This window comes from Callionymus lyra, chromosome 7 (genome assembly GCF_982586985.1).
Source record: "Callionymus lyra chromosome 7, fCalLyr1.hap1.1, whole genome shotgun sequence".
Classification (NCBI taxonomy): domain Eukaryota; kingdom Metazoa; phylum Chordata; class Actinopteri; order Syngnathiformes; family Callionymidae; genus Callionymus; species Callionymus lyra.
The window spans coordinates 18,334,241-18,350,871 of record NC_141824.1 but is presented as its reverse complement, the minus strand read 5'-3'; the positions used below and the strand labels follow the sequence as shown (position 1 = coordinate 18,350,871).

The 16,631-nt window shown below is 41.0% G+C and overlaps 1 protein-coding gene across 1 annotated transcript in view; it reads right to left on the bottom strand.

Moving 5' to 3' along the window:
- Positions 1 to 14,251, bottom strand: part of cdon (cell adhesion associated, oncogene regulated) — a 32,885-nt gene extending 18,634 nt beyond the window's left edge. Inside the window, exon 1 of the mRNA XM_087795941.1 lies at positions 13,904 to 14,251. The gene's annotated coding sequence lies outside the window, so the exon portion shown is untranslated. The remainder of the gene's footprint in view (positions 1 to 13,903) is intronic.
- Positions 14,252 to 16,631: the final 2,380 nt, after the last annotated feature.

Below are 16,631 nucleotides of genomic sequence, written 5' to 3'. Positions count from 1 at the left end.
AACGATAAGGAGGGGGGGCGCGAAGGGGGGGGGGGTGTAATCATATACAATTACGACAACGGAGCCGGACCCACAACTGTCTGTCAACCTCTGCAATACACACACACGCGTCTATCTGCTCCCAGGATCTGGCACAACAAGGAAACACAAGAGCTCCGCTTTCCTTCTTATCTGTCGTCTCTGACATCCGCCGGCATGAAGGCGGCCACATCACTCGCTGCCGGTCCAGCAGCAGCACAAGACTCACAAATGGAAAAAAATAATCCGTCGCCATCGACCGATTCTGTTTCCAAGAGAAACGCTAATGTTCAGAGATGATGAGTTTCACACCTATTTTACATTCATCCATATTAAAAGTGGGGGTACAGTCAAGTTTGGTCTGGTTAGTTTGTTTTTAGCCTCAAATTTGTAGAACATTTTGACAAATCCTAACTCCCGTTTGGATCCAAACCTGGGTCAGAACCACTTGCCAAGAAGACCTCATGAGAGACTAAATGGGTAAAAAAGGTCTCGACCACAGAGCTAAACCTCTACCTCTTGTAGGAAAAAACTTCTCCTGTGGTGCGTCACACCTGCACCGCAAGCACCCCCATGTGGGTCGACCCACATCTCTGTGGTTCTGGGAAACTCGGGGGCAACAGAACCCGGTGGATCTTCAAAGGGAAACAGGTCACGACGGGTCGACTGCAGCTGGAGCGCGACCTCACGAGACACCCAGGGGTCAGATCTCCAGGTAAGGGACTCTGGCGTGGGAACATACTTTTACAACCTCAACACACATTTCTTTGTTTTTGCTTTTGATCACTTTCTTATCATCCTTTTTTTAATGGTCAAACATTATTTTCTACAGTCGCTTGACTTTCTTTTGAGTTTGGATCCAATGATGCTCTCGGTTCTGATCTGACCTGCACCGAAGCGGATGCTCGGTTGAACCGAGAACCTGTCGGCACTCGCCCACATCTCACTGACAGAAGATCTGCAGCCTGCATTCCACAGAGAGCAGAAGAAGAGTGAAGGTCTAAACAACAAGACGAGGTTCTGCGGAGAAGAACGAAGTCGAGTGAAAGTTAAAAGTCGGCAGTTTCAGGCGAAATGATTCCAAAAGAGACTCTAAAAAAACTGCAGCAACCTCGGCCCCCGGAATGTTCGTCGAGAGACAACGGGTCATTATAAAGTTCTTGCAACGTTATAAGAGAACTCATCCTCAACCAGAACAGTTTGGGATGAGAACCAGTGGAAGTATATCCTCGAGCCAGGAATGCCAACCAGCAGTTTTTATTTAAGCTATCGTGAGAAAAAGCTTGTGTGGAAAGATCTAGAACTACTCAAATCTGTGACTAAACTAGATCATTTTGTTTTAAAAAGAAAATCAGTGATGTGTCTAAAAGGAAAACAATACTAAAAAATAAAATGAATAAACAATGAATCAAAGAAAAATGTGTCCAACATTTGAGTGAAAAATCGAAAAGTATCAAGTCTGGAAAATAAATAGTAGAAAAAGGTTTAATAAAGAGAAAAATCAATTTTTAAATAAAAGTAAATAGAATGAACACATATTTTTTTTATTTGAACATTTTCATACTTACTAACTAATTCAAAGACTTAAATTTTACTTACTGGCTACATTTTTAATTAATTGATCAAACAGAAAACAACTTCAAAATGAGTGTAAACTGAATATTATTACATCTAATCTAACTCCCTGAGATGACATTTCTCCCTACCCTTATTAAAACATACGTACTGTATTAATCAAAATTAATTCCATTTTAAAACTTGTTTCCTTCCAGTCTGAAGTTACAGTAAAAGACAGAAACGTCTGTCCGGGGACGTGTGGCGAGGACCAAGCTGGACGCGGGGATCTAAGTGGTCACAGTGACGTGTGCAGATATTGAATATTCCGGGCGGACGTTCCTGCTGAAGGGCACAGCGAGTCGCCGCCATAAATCATCCCGAAATGAAGCGAGCGCGCTCGGAAGACAAAACGACGTTCAAGGACGACCCGCTTTTTCATCGGAGTCCGTCGTGAGCTCGGCGTCCAGGGGGGCGTGGGAGGTGTAGGGTGACGGAGAGGGCAAGTGGGTCTCAGGGCCCGGCTTCGCCTTGGTCCTGGCGATCATCTGAGCCCGGGAATGAAAGGAGAGGCCCCCACAGGGGATCAGACAGTCACATCCCACAAAGCCCTGTTTACCAAGGACACACATCCCACCCCCCCTCCTGGTACACCTCGTCCCCTTCCCGATGTTCAGCAAAAAGATCCTCCCAAAGTGCCAGGGCCGGGACCCGGGAGACAGCGCTAATTCTAGCCCGAGGCTGGTTGGCCGAGGACGGGGGGAGAGGAAGGGAGGGGCGGAGGTTGAAAAGGAGTGAATGGTACATTCGGTAAAGACCCGTCTTAATTGGAGTTTGTTCTGCAATGTCTCGTTTCTCCTGGGAATGTGGGAGGGGGGGAGGCTCGGAGCTGAGGGGGGTACGGGGGGGTGTCGTTTCCCAAGGTCCTGAACAGCCGGATTAACCGAAAAGGGACGAAACTCTATAGTGGCCTTGGACACTGGAAACAGATCCTGGGTATCGGCGGCACACAAGGCCACCTCCAGACCTTTAGCAAAAAGGGTGTGTAAGTAACAACCCCTTCCCCTTTTGTGGCGGCTCTGTGGACCCTTCCGGCTGATTTCACCGGCCTTTCAGCTAGCCGGGGAACCTCCCTGCACCAGAAGGTAGCTTTGGAGGAGAAGAATGCCGAACAGTGCCAGGAGGGCAAAGGTGCAAAAACCAGTTCTGTTCAAGTCAAGTTAATAGGTAATAATGGACTCCATAATTTGGTCCCAAATTGGAACTTTGCAGGGTGAAAAAGGGAAGATCTGAGGTGGAATAACACGTTCTCTGATGGGCAAACCCTTGACACCTGTCCTCAGGTAACCACGATAAGCTGTGGCGCTACATTCGTCAGAAGCTCCAGGGATGAGGGAGGAAAACAAGAGCGAGGAGGGCGAGACCGACAGACGTCCGGCTCCTCTGGGAAGGTCGGAATCTTTGTTTCTAAACGCCTCTGTGTGGGCATGTGGTGATCCCATCCAGCTGCCCCTCCACCCCAACCTCCCTCTGTCATCCATCCCACCTCCCTTCGACTCCCCTGGATTCCATCACCGCGCACGTCTCTACGGCAACAAGCTGCAAAGACGTAGACAACAGTATCTGCTCAGTCTCTCCGTGATGGATATTTGGCAAACGACCAGGACTCCTCTCGCACGAAAAACTAAAATGAGAGAATACAAGAGTGATATGTTTGTACGATCTCTCAAAAGGTCCCCCAACCTTTTGAGGACCGTGGTCTGGTTTAGTGGTGGGATTATATCCACCGACCTCCAGGTAAATATCCGTAAAAATGGAATAATGGAGTTTGGGTTTCCTTCATTTTCACTAGTTTACAGGTTTATTCTGAGACTAAAGTGAGTTTCCACCTCTAAATGACACAAGGAACATGTATATGACACTGTTTTCATAATGTTTTAGTTTAATCTTTGTGTGGAAATGTTGTTTTCCGAGTGAGACAAGCACATTTTTCAAACTTTACTTATTCAGATATATATGCATCCGTTTCAACCTCTAAATGACATCAGGAAAATATATATCTATGATGTTTTAAGTTTAATTGTGTTTGAAAATTTTATTTTAAAGTAAATGAAGCACATTTTGAAAGTGTTGTTATAATGTCACAGAACAGTGTCTGGACTAAATATTTAGTTGTTTTAGACACGAGTTTCCACATCTAAATGACATGATCTAATATTTAAAATACATATTTTTTCAAAAGACAACAGCTTTCTGCACAGCAATAATAAATACAACAGAAATTAATTATATGTTATTTTTCTCTGTGGGTTTTCGTCATGTTAGCATTAGCGACGTACTTGTTTACGATGTCATGTTGAAGTTTCCTGGACGACTCAATACAGAACGGTTTGACAATACGAAACAACTCGTGCTAACGTTTTGACGAGTGGATCTGATGAGTTGCAGGAGAGAACCAAAGAAATGAACCAAAGTATGAATTATTTACGTACTGAGACCAGGAGAACTATGGTTAGAATGATCAACCTGACAAGATCCACCAGAAGCAGTGAGAGGTTCTCACTCCTAGAACCACTTAAAGACGCTGAAGTTCACGAGGAGAGCAGGAGGAACGTGTTCAGACTCTTGGGTCGCGAGGACGAGGCCGACTCGTGTGAAAGCAGGCGTGAGAATAAAGCCGACACGGACTCGCTCTCATTCCTCAGGATGAAGAATGGAGGCTCCAGATGTGAAGCAGCCACAAATGCATCAGCGGAGAACTTCCAGGACAGAAAGTCGACTCGGCTCTCCAAGCCAGAGCGGCGAAAAACAAACATTTGTAAAACATGGTTAAAATGTGATTCGTCTTTCTCGCAAACTCTCGCAGCAAAGTCAAACAAACACGTCCGGAGACCCCCGAAGACGAATGCTGGGGTTCGCTTGGCGGGTTATTTGGCGCGTCTCAATATTTACGCTGCTCGCCCGTCACACTCTTGTTGTGCGACGATCCGGACGCACACTAACCAAACTTGGTGCAGAAGCCGCCGAGACACAAATCAGACGGTTTTTCCACTTCAGTTGTGAGAAAACATGTTGGAGGTCTGGACACAAGAAACTACGTCACACAAGAACAGACCAACAATTTGACGCGTAAACCTCAGAGTATCTTGACTGGCGAGCGAATATTCAATGTTTTGTCAAACAGCAGTTTAATTGATGTTCGGACCGATAAATTATATTTAACCAAACAAGTGTTTTACATCAAGAAAAAACGATAATTGTAACTAACAAGTTTTATATTTGGCCTTTTTTTTGGAGGGAAACATTTAAGTCACATTTTCCTGTAATGTTGCAATTCCACTTTTTTCTTGATTTTTCCTGCTTTTAGACTCTAATAAGCCTTTTTATTTCTGATTTTGAAGGTTTTTAGCAACAGTTTATTATATTATATATATAATAAGTGCAGATATTGAAGTGTTTACCAACAACTTTATTTTACCTGTTTATATTAAGTTTTAACTTTAAATTATACTATTCGTTTCCATTTCTCTGTTGGTTTTTATTTTACTGGTAAAAATGATGAAGTTTATAACTGCTTTTGTTTCTGTAGGCGTTAAGTATATTTTTTTTATATTTCGCCATGTTGAGAATTAGTTTCTTCTGAGTTGTTTTTGAATCAACCTATTATTGAATTTTAAGGAAACTCTACTTTGTATTTTGAATCTGACACTTTAACCTGTTTGTTGATGACGCACACTTTGGGGTTGTACATTTATTGTGTTTTTTCTCATGTATTTTAAAAATGTCCAAGTTTCCTTCAAGTCAACTGACCCTTCTCGAAATAAGCATCTTCCCAGCTTCGTGACCTCTTCCTCGTCCCACAGAGGTCAAAGTTGAGGGCGGGGAACAGGAATAATTCAGGGAGCCGTGAGCTCGGCCCTCTGGCTCAGCTCCTTTGTTGGCGAAGAACTCAACGCGGCATACGTACTTAACTTCTCCCCTTTACTTTGAACGTCTTCAATAAACTAGAGGCGGCTCCGTCGATGTCGCAAAAGGACCCAAAATGGCGCCCGCAACCACAGACCAAGGAGGCGGCCGAACATCTGGGAGCCAAACAGCTCTTCAAACAGGCGGCCTGTTTGTCAGCCGCTGGTTTTTAGCCGCGCAAGCTTTCCATATTCTCTCCTGCACAGTAAACCTCTGTGTCACTTGTTGGCTCGGCGTTGGAAATAGAATGCTGTGGCTGCAGAAAAGGCCGCGGGAGGGAGAGGAAGGCAGGCGTGCTCAGCAAGGGTCGCTTTCAGGAAGGGGGGAAAAAGAATCCGGCAAATGGGAAGATGCACGACAACAATCCGCTCCCTTGTGTTGCAACGAGAGAGCCGGGGACGACAACAGTGATGTTTGGAGACAGAGATGTCTTGTGTGAGAGGAAGTGGAGTTTCTTTAGCTCATGTTCTGGTGCTGCAGCCAAACTGGCTCTCGTGAGGAAACAGAACACACGTTTTTTTATTAATGTGGCCCCTGTTTCAAGTTCCAGTCGTAATTCGGCACGATTTCTTTAATTCAGTGTCACATTTAAGACCCGGCTTTAAAACTGTAGTCCCTGCTGCGTCATCAATGTTTGTGGAGGAACTGACCATTCATGTTTTACACATTTCTAATAAATCAAAAATCATCCGTGGATTCAAGACCTCTTCGGTCGCCAGATAATAAAAAAGAAAATAATATTCAAAATCTAGAACAAAAATCTTTTATTTAAAAAAAAACAAAAAAACAAAATTTAAATAAATAATAACAAAAAAGCTCAAAACTAAATAAATAAATAATATTTTATTAATAAATATTTTTTTAATTAATGATGTCAACCTCAAAAGAAAAAGGACGAAACAATAGATGATATTAAGAGAAAAATCTATCCATAAACCAAGCAATTAAATCAAATAGTAATGATAATAATGAATATAATAAAATACCACACAAAAGATTTAAGCTCTTCAAAGTTATTGGTAATGCTAACGCTTAGCTACGAGCTAATGAGAACAAACAGTTGTTTATCCATCCATTTTCTACCTTATTCCCTTATGGTGGTCGTCGAGGGGGAGGCAATCCCAAATTCAAGTAGTTTTTTATATGAAGATAATCCTACTTGAAAAAAAGAAGTGATAAAAGACTAAAAAAGAGAAAGTTGTGGCTAACAGTACAGTCGTCAAGAGGACAGGAAGTAGTAGAAGCTAACAGCTAGCCGCGGCTACACTTCAAACTGATCGCTGGTCAGCGGCTCCTCGGCTCGTGGCTCCTGCCGAGCGAGCGTCTTCGGGGAGGAACTCGGCCCGAGTGGCTTCGGTTTCAGAGTCTGGCTGGAAAACATCTGTTTCTGCTGCTCCGGCAGGAGGAGGGAAAAAAAAAGTTTGTTTGTTTTAACAATTACGGCCCCGATGTTTCTCATTTCATCTCGCAAATCTCTAGAAAGTCATTATCCGGTTTCAGGTCCTTCCAGGTTGTGGATCCTCCAGAAACACGAGGAGAGCGAACACACCCGGGCGACAGGCGGCCTCACCTCTGACACCCTGAGGATCCTGGTCCGGGGTCTCTGGGGGGGCCGGAGGGACGTTAGGATGACGAGTGTTTCGACTGCAGCGTAAACACGGCTGACACCTTCGGCTACTGTGGCTGTGATCACGTCGCTCTGGAGCTGCTGGACGCCATCAGTCGTCACCTCCTTCTGGCTCGCCGCCCCCCAACACCCCCAGAACTCAAGGGGGCGGAGCCGAGGAAGAGAAACTCTGTGGCCCCCATGAAGTAAAACAATAGGATTTTTAAATGATCAATTATTAATGTTTCTGATGGCAATTATTTATTTATGTCACTAAATATATTTATTTATTTTATCCGTCCTTCATTGAGGCAATGCTTTTGTTTTTATATCGTATTCCTTAATTAAAGGTATTTCAAATTAATTATCGCAAGATAATATAAAAACTAGTTTAGTTTTACTTTGTGAATACGTTTAATATTTTGCATTTTTTGTTTTTTTGTTGTTGTAAAATATAAACAAGGTTTTCTTCTTTTTTAAGTTCAACTAAGTGTTGATTTAAGTGTGTCTTAAATTCATCTTGGACTCTATTGTTTGTACAAAACTCTCTTTTCATTGAAATATTTATTATATATTTTAGAAAATGTACTTATGTTTACCGTAACCACGCCCACTCTACTGTGATTGGTCCAAAAAATGAGGTTTGTCACCACGCGTCATCAATCCTGGCAGTCTCCACCTCCAAGGAACTCATTGTATAAACAAAGCGGGGTGTGATTACCGCTGGCTGGGAGAGGAGTGAAGTCATCATTACATCATAATGGACTCTGCTCTCGTAACCTCTCATTCGCCGAGATTTCAGTTGGTAGAGAGAAACAGACATTTTTCACATTAGTTGCACTTTAAGGATCTTTGAATAAAATGAATGGAAAATGTTATATAATATGAAATAGAATTAAAGTTTAAGATTGTTATACAAATATTTTTTTTGTATTCTTTGAAGTTTTACCATTATAATGAAGCTCTATTCATCCATCCCATCTTTTTTTCTTAATGGCCCCTAATTTAGTAGGTAATGCGGCCCCTGAGGGAATCCAACTGCCCAACCCTGTTTGAGAAGCACAGAGTCCTGTAGTTATGGATCGTGGGGAGAAACTACACAAATATTGTTCGCACTCGATGCAACCATAACATTATGACCACCTGTCTATCACTGCCTGAATGGGTGTAGTAAAGTAAGAGTTTAGGCAGAGAAAGAAAACTTAAACAAGTAAAAAGTGGCTTTAAAGACAAGGGTGAACTCACGTGTTCAGTGAGACCGCGAGGACTTAGACTCAACTTAGACTTGCCGAATAAATCATCATCCATTTTGAGTTTCAGACGAATCCTCGATAATAGTTCAAACATGGACGGTCACGACAGGATCTGGTCTACGCATGTGTGGGAGACACAAGCAATGATTCCACCAGACATCTAACTCCTAAATGTTATACAATAAAACTTACATATCAAGATCTACTACTTGAAATAAATGAATAAAAATCTTTTTCAGATTTTAAAGTCAATCTTACCTTTGATTTACATCTGGTGACTTTAACCAGCTATTTTAATAAATAGTATTCAAACTATTATTGGTCTGTTAAGTGATGATTTTACAATACCATTAGAGTTTACATGTGAATGTCAGTCAAAATTCCAATATAATACAGATGTCAGGTCTATTTGACTTTGTCTTATAGTTGCATCGTTTTCAAAGAATGGAAATGAGAAATAATATGAACGTTGACAAACTTAATAGTACATTATAAATGTGCTACTTCCTTAATTGCTAAATAAATGTATACCTATTTATAAGTATATTTTATTTAGTGCATTTTATAAGGCCATTGCTTTCTCACCACTTCCCTTAATATGTCATCTTGTCTTCGTGGCTGGAGTAAACGATCAGAAATAAAGTGACATTGGTAGAAACAATTCTGTGAATGAAAACTATTTTATTCTATTTATTTTGGACATATATATATATATATATATATAGAGAGAGCAAAACACTTCAAGAACCAGCTATTATTTGGTGTTGACTTTAGACAATTTAATAATGTTGCTTTGACGCTATTCAGTTTTTCAATTAAGATTTTTTTAAAGAAAAAAGGACCTAAAAAGTCAATTTAGAAGAAAAAAAAGGTAATCTTTTTCGTACAGCCTCAAATAAATAGATTTTGTATCGTCTCCCGCAGACCAGATATTGTCGACTGCCCCGACCCTGTACCTACATCAAGCCTTCTACATGTTTGTACATGCTAAAATGCTAACGCTAGAGAGAGGAATGTCGCACCTCGAGCATAGGGGTCACTGTTGGCCGCAACCCACGACTTCAAAACACTAGAAAAGCATCTTCCGATCACGAGAGGGACCTGGTGAAAATAAAGGAAGTAGAATTCCGACATGGTTGTGGTTCAATGTGATTCCAATCCAGAGTTTGTTCTGTCAGTGTAATTTACTAGTCAGGTGTTATTTTATTTTAAAGCACACCAATTTGTTATTGCAAAAAGTATATTTTTAGCAGAATCAATTCAGCACCCGCGAACGCCTTCCTCACAATCGCGACAATCACGGTCGCCCCGGCAACGACGAGCATCTTGTCGCCGTGGAGACCGCGATCGCGCTCGGACATCAGAGCCGTTAACGAGCGGCGGCTGGAATCGTTGCGCTCGCATCCAAATTGGCCACTTAACATAGCTGAGCAGCTGCAGCATGTGTTTATCATTAGCCGGCGAGCTAATGGCTCAAACATTATTTCAGCTCCGCTAATGGCGGCGCTCCACTTTGTTCCCCTGCCGCCCGATAAGAGTCGGACCACTAATGGTTTATTCCTGCCACCCCCCCCACCTAACCCCCCTAAAAAAAAAAATCTACAAATATAAGAGGAAAAACCCCACATGTGTTCTGAAAGTACTCGACCATGACTTCATTAGCGTTGCTCAAGGTTGATGACAAAAACACACTTTTTTGTGTTGTTGTACAGTTTGAACCTTAATATTATCGTTTAAAATTGGTAGGAAATGCTTCTTGATTTATTTAAACTAACATACAATACGATATAGATTTAGGAAAATTTTAAACCTTTTTTTTCACTAATTCGCAAAGCTAATACTGATAGCTTGTTAGCGCCATTTGAAACATTCAATATTTTCAAATGTTTTTATATAGTCAAACTGATTTATTTTCAATTTTTTTTACCTTTTTTTTTTTTTACTTTTCCGGTACCGTCAACCTATTCATATGGATGGTCTTTTTAACCATCAGACAACCAATCATCTGTCAGCTTATCCAAGGTCAATACAAGGGCAGAGGCCAGAGCAGAGAAACTTTTCCTTCTGATAGTTTCATGAAGCAGTGTCATTATTTTCAGAGTCCCCTAGATGGCGGTCTCTGCACGATTTTCCTTTTTTTTTTTTTACAACTGTTCTAATAAAACATCATTTTTTAAACTGATGGCGCCACCTACTGACCTCTAAACAACATAACACTGCTTCATGAAGCTTCATCATCATAACCCCCCCCCCGTGGCTCTGAACCGAGTCTCTTATGGATGACTGAGCTAACATCTTGGATCTCGTTCTCGAGTCATAACAATGCCGACGACACAACCTGAGAATTAAAATCCACTGTGTGCAGATTGCAACATTTTTTGATCTGAACCCGAAACAAAGATCCACCCGTGCGCTTGTCAAATGCTGGTCCGATATTGTGGTGTCGTGAAAAGGACGAGGGCCGTCGGAAGTGTCCCCTTGTCGCCCCCCCCCGACCCCCACACACACCCCCAGACGACAACAATGAGCCGCGAGCGTTTGAACTCTGGAGTTTTTTTTTATCCACGAGCAGCCGAGTGTGTCGCTCCGACTGGAAGTCCCGTGTCTGAGGGCGAGCCAGACTTTCAAGTGTCGGGCTGCAGCAGGAGTCGCCCGCATGTAACACAAGTCCCGGTGAGGGCGGACGATGAGGGGGTGTGCTGGGGGTGAGAAGGGGTGAGGAGGGGGAGACACTATTCTACACTTCACTGCAGAGCTGGCACATTGTTTAACTTCAACAAATACTTTGGTCAAACATTAGTTAAACGCATCCTTTATCATCTATTTAGACCATGAAATTCTTCACGGTGATAAAAGAAATAAACGATAAATCAAGATTATACTTGAACAACATTTTTGAAGCACAGATTATTTTTAAATCAACATTTTCTTTTTCTTTTCATTCTAGTTAATTATTTTTTCTACTGGCAGGTCGTATTAAAAAAAAAAAACCTTTTTTTTTTAATAAACAAGTTTCTATATGTTGTGTTTAGCAATCAAGAGGTATTTGTGTCTTTTTTTATTATTATTTCCCCATTTTTGAGATTCATTTTTATGTAAAAAATCCAAGGTTTTTAATTAATTAATGAATCGAGGAATATCCAATTTATTATTATTATTATTAAACCATTTTCTTTTAGAATACAATGTTTTCTATAGTCAATCATCATTATTAAGCATTATTATTTCTCTTTTTCCAGTCGATGAACAGTAATTCCTACTACAAATTAGTTTTAATGACTATTAATAAAAAATGTGGATGAAGTTGTTAACTGCTAAGGCTTTTACGGACGGATCAAATATTCTAATCAAAAAAAGATGATGTGCATTTTATTTTCAACATCTGGTGGATCATTTCTGAAAATAAATGAGATCATGGTAGCTGGAGTAAAAGTATAAATAGTGACTCTGGCTCCGATGATTGCCTTAATGTTGATTCCTTGTTGCCGCTTTAATTGTTTTACGGCTGAAAATCACTTAGAAAAACATCACTCGGGCTCATAAACAACGAAAACCCTCATTGCAACGGGCAGGTGGAGTTTCCTTCGTGCACACTTGCCAAATCAGAGCGGCACTCTGACGCGGTTTCTAACCAAACCAACATTTACGACGCCCTCGGGGGATCGCTCTAAAACAATAAGTCTACACAGCAACACTTCAAATATTAGTCTAAGCCTCGGCATCATCGCGAGAGTCCAGCACGCTCCAGCACGGCTGCAGCACGTTAGCTGTTTGTTGGAGGAGAAATAAAGTCCATCTGTTGGAGTCGCCGAGCTCTGAAGTGTTTGCCAAACAAATATTTTTCACTCCTTCATTCTGGGAAAACAACGTGGCGGCAGAGAAGTTTTAACAGCTTCTGAGAGAAGTTTTTTTTTTGATTTTGACACCGAAAAATCTTTCAACAAACATCTTTCTCAAGAGTGTCACAAGTGAGAGTAGGAAAGGAAAACGCACAACTAGAGACACAACACTTGGATAGAGCTCTTCTCCAGTCAGTTGTTCAGATCCTCTAAATAAAGTCAAATAAAGAAACAGACAGATTTATCTTCCACTTGTGCTCCTTGAAAAGCTCGAGCGTTAGTCAAGTTTATTTATCAGGAGACTTGGTCATAAACAATGACAAGAGATGCGAGCGAAAAGTAAATGTTGTATTGTTTATTATGGTTGCGAGTCTGTGTTGGTTTTATCATAAAGTGGAAACAGGTAAAGTTTCTTGACAATATACAGATGTGGCAATAAAACCCCAACTTGTCAACAACTACAAAATCAACAGCTGGGAAAAATATTCTGTTTGGTGACTAAATAAAACATCTCCAAGTGACATTAAACCACTTACATTGTAATTCAAAGTGTTTGATTTTTAAATACAGAAGTGATGCAGGGTTGTTTTTATTTTATTTTAAATAAAGTTAAAGGAAGTTATAAAAGACAAATATCAGTAGAAATATTGCCAAGAAACTCATAAATACTGTATGAACTCTGATTTTTTTTCTTAGATAAAATGTTAAAAACAACTTTAAGAATGCGTACAAATATAAGATGAAGGTAATTGTATTATCATTTTTGACCAAAACCCCTGATTCTGTGTTCAACTGATATTATATATTATTTTTAATAGAGAACTCAAAGGATCAACATTGTAAGTTTATATTTGAAATGATTAAAAAGTGAAACTTCTCTGACTTGTATGTTTTTTCAAGTATTCAGATAGGGATATTTTACTTACAGGTTATAATATTTAATAAAATTGGTGATATATGATAGTAGAATCACTTCACTTTTTAGTTTTTTTATCAACAGTGCAACGTGAGTAGCTTCCTGGAGAAACTACATTACATAGACATACAAACACTTCAAGATACATTAGATCAATATTTGGTGATCAATGATCTTCAAGATTAGAAAGAAGAAACAGCAAGAAGCTGAAAGTTACTTATTTTAACATCAAACGTTTTTCCACTGATAAACCAGAAAATAATAGATTACATTTAAAAGTAGAAATCGTGGAACTTTATTGATAACCTCACTTAGTTATATTAAATAAAATAATAAAAAACTCAAACAAGTTTGTTAAAAACTAATAAAACAGTTTAATTGTGTTCTTTCAGATCTTCGATGATGGTTTCACGACTGTTTTGTAACTTTAAACCAGAACTTTACTGCTGAAGTCTAAAGTACAAAAGTTAATAACAAACACGTTTAAAAATAAATCCGTTACAATATTCAATGTTTTATTTGCATAAACGCAAATTTAAGTAAAATCGCATTTCATATACGCTAACTCACACTGAGTACTTTTTATTAAAGTATAATTCTATTTTTCCATTGATTTGCGTCACTATCAAGGGCTCCGGCGGGCCCGGCTCACACGCGGACTTCTCCCCGGGACAGAAGCTCCTCCCGGCGGCCAGCAGAGCCGGAGCTCCCCGCTCTCTCCCTCCCTCCCTCCGGTCCCGGTCGTCCTTACCTCTCTTCCAGGAGGGACAGAAGCTCCGAGTCGTCGGGAGGTTTCAGCAGGAAAACACATAAGTCTTCCTCGGCTCACAAATCCGTACGGGCCCCTCCATTACAGCCGGCAGACAGAAAGTAAACAGCCGAGGTGTGGAAGTTTTTCAGTCCCGCAGGGTCGCGCAGGCTTTCGGGGGCGAAGGTGCGACGAGAGCCGCTGTCTTCACGGAGCTCTGGAAGTTCTCAGTGTAGTCCGAGGGGGAGGAGAAGAAACTTCCAAGTTCGAGCCACGAAACTAATGTTTTTGTGTCGCCGCAGGTATTGTATTTATGAAGGTCTGCGCGCCTCGACTACACACGCATCTTTGGGTCGGTACCGAGCTCAGAGTGAAGCGTCACACGGAGGAATGTCCGCGCAGAGGGGAGGAGAGACGGAGGGGGAGTCACCGCTCCTCACACCCACGGCCATTAAAAACAAAGACGAACATGTTCGCCCGATTATTCTGATTCTTTCTGGGCGGAACCGACGAAGACACCAGTCACTCGAGAACAAAAACTCTCTCCTTCAGTAGGTTCTTACCACAATTATCTTTAGGAAGTCAGAAAAAAACACAATTATGAACTAATATCAAGTTTTATTATAGTTTCTATATATATATATATATATATATTTAATTTACTAATTAAATATTAAAAAATATATATATATATTTCCAGGGATTATAAAAAAAAAGTAGCTAATCTGAGGAAGTCACTAGATACATTTGTTACGACATGACACTTTAAATAATATTACATTTAAAATAATTTAAAATGAATTAGCAATAGCGCTAATATAAACTAGGTCACCCAAAGAGATCATTCACAACACTTGTAGTAGGGTTGTTAAAAGAAACATCGGTCAATTATATATCGTTTTATTTATTCCCCAATAATATCTTTATATTTAACAGCACTGTATAGATTTTTTGTCGCTTTTAAAACATATTATGTATATTATGTTATTTTTATGGTTTATATTTTAATGAACTGCAAAAAAAATATTTTAACGTTCACATTTTTACGAAGTTTGTTAATTTTTGTGTTGCAATTACACTTCATGTCCTGAACAGCTGAACGGACGGTGAAGGCCTGCCAGGACTGAGGACGAGAGGATGCAGTCTACTCCAACGGCACATTATTGTACATATTTTGGTTCCAGAACACATGAAAGCAGGGACGACTTTGTGAAGGGGTTACGGGAGAATAAATTACAAATATATTGTTGTTCGTACAGTATCGCAATATATCGTATCGTTGCCACTGTATCTTAAGTTAAGAATTTCCCGATTCTTGCCCGAATATTTTTTTATTTGGTCCAGGGAACTCCACTTTGGTTTAGGCTACTTTTTAATAAAAGTGAATTTAGATTTAAAGAAATGTTTTGGCCTTTAATAGGACCACTTTAATGAGCCACAGAACATTTTAGATTAAACAGTACTTCAGATTCATATCTCAGTTTTATATCCACAGACTGTTTGTTCGAGTTCAAACAAGCGTCGCACCAGCAGCTCCGCTCACGACGCATCAGCTCAGTGGTGCACGTCGGCGTTTGTTTGTGTTTGTTGGTCCGTTGTGAGTCGGGTCTTGGCAGAGACGGTCCAGCAGGTTGAGCGTGAGCGCCTCATCTGCTGACCGTCTGAACCGAAAACCATCCCCGAGGATCACCAGCAGGTGCTCGCCTCCATCTGACAGCTGACTCTCATGGATCCGCCAGAGTTTTTCCCTCTCGCACGATTTCCTCCGTTTCCAACTGAGCTGGCTTCGCTCGTCGAAGTCCTGCTCTTGAGATGGTTTTACCAGACGAGGAGGTGAAGGAGAGTCACGCACACTTGTTGATTCCGAGTTCACCTGTCGCCAGCGTCGTCGTTTTTTCTCCCCATCATCTCTAATAAGAGCGATCGGTCTCCACGCCGAGGGTCAGGCCGGAGCGAGGAGGGGGAGCGACAGGATTGGACACAGTGGCATGTGAAAGGCCGGAGAGCGGCGAGTCGACGGGGCGCAGGGTCGGCGCACAAAAGGGGCGAGGAGGGGCGAGCCGGGGAGAGGCCACGCTGGGAACCAAAGCTGACAGCACAAACGCTTCTCATCCGACGCGGGGTCCGGCTGTCTCGGCCCCCCTGGGGTTCCGTCCTCGAGGATCTGAGCCTGGGCTGCCAGAGTCGAGCGTGACCTCTGTGGCCCCTGCGACCCCTTCCAATCAACAGCCACATTATGTTTCTTTTGCGTTTGATCCATTAAAACTATTTGTTTCATCTCATGTTATTTATAGTCATGTTTTTTTTGTGCCAAAAAATCCACTGTTATTATAGTATTTTGGATTCACTTTAAGGATTTCTTTGTGAAACTGACAGAAACTAACAGTACATTTAGGATTTATCACCTGACAACTTCAGATTTTTGAACTTTTGCTCAAGTTGCAGGAATTTTTTCTCCCAATTCATATTGTAAAAAAAAGTGTACATTGATGGACTGTCAAAGTTTTGAAGCCCATGTTAATACAAATAATTTGCCTTGCATAACAAACAACCAAGTCTTCTTCAAAGTTTGGTTTGGAGTTTTAAATATTGATCAAACGCTTGCATTGTTTGTTAAGCTTGAAATCTATTCCCGCACGTTGTGAATCAACGTTCAATCCATTGATGTGTTGAGCTACACAGCGTCATAGCACTAGTGGTTACATTTATAAAAACATGATTTTAACTTTTA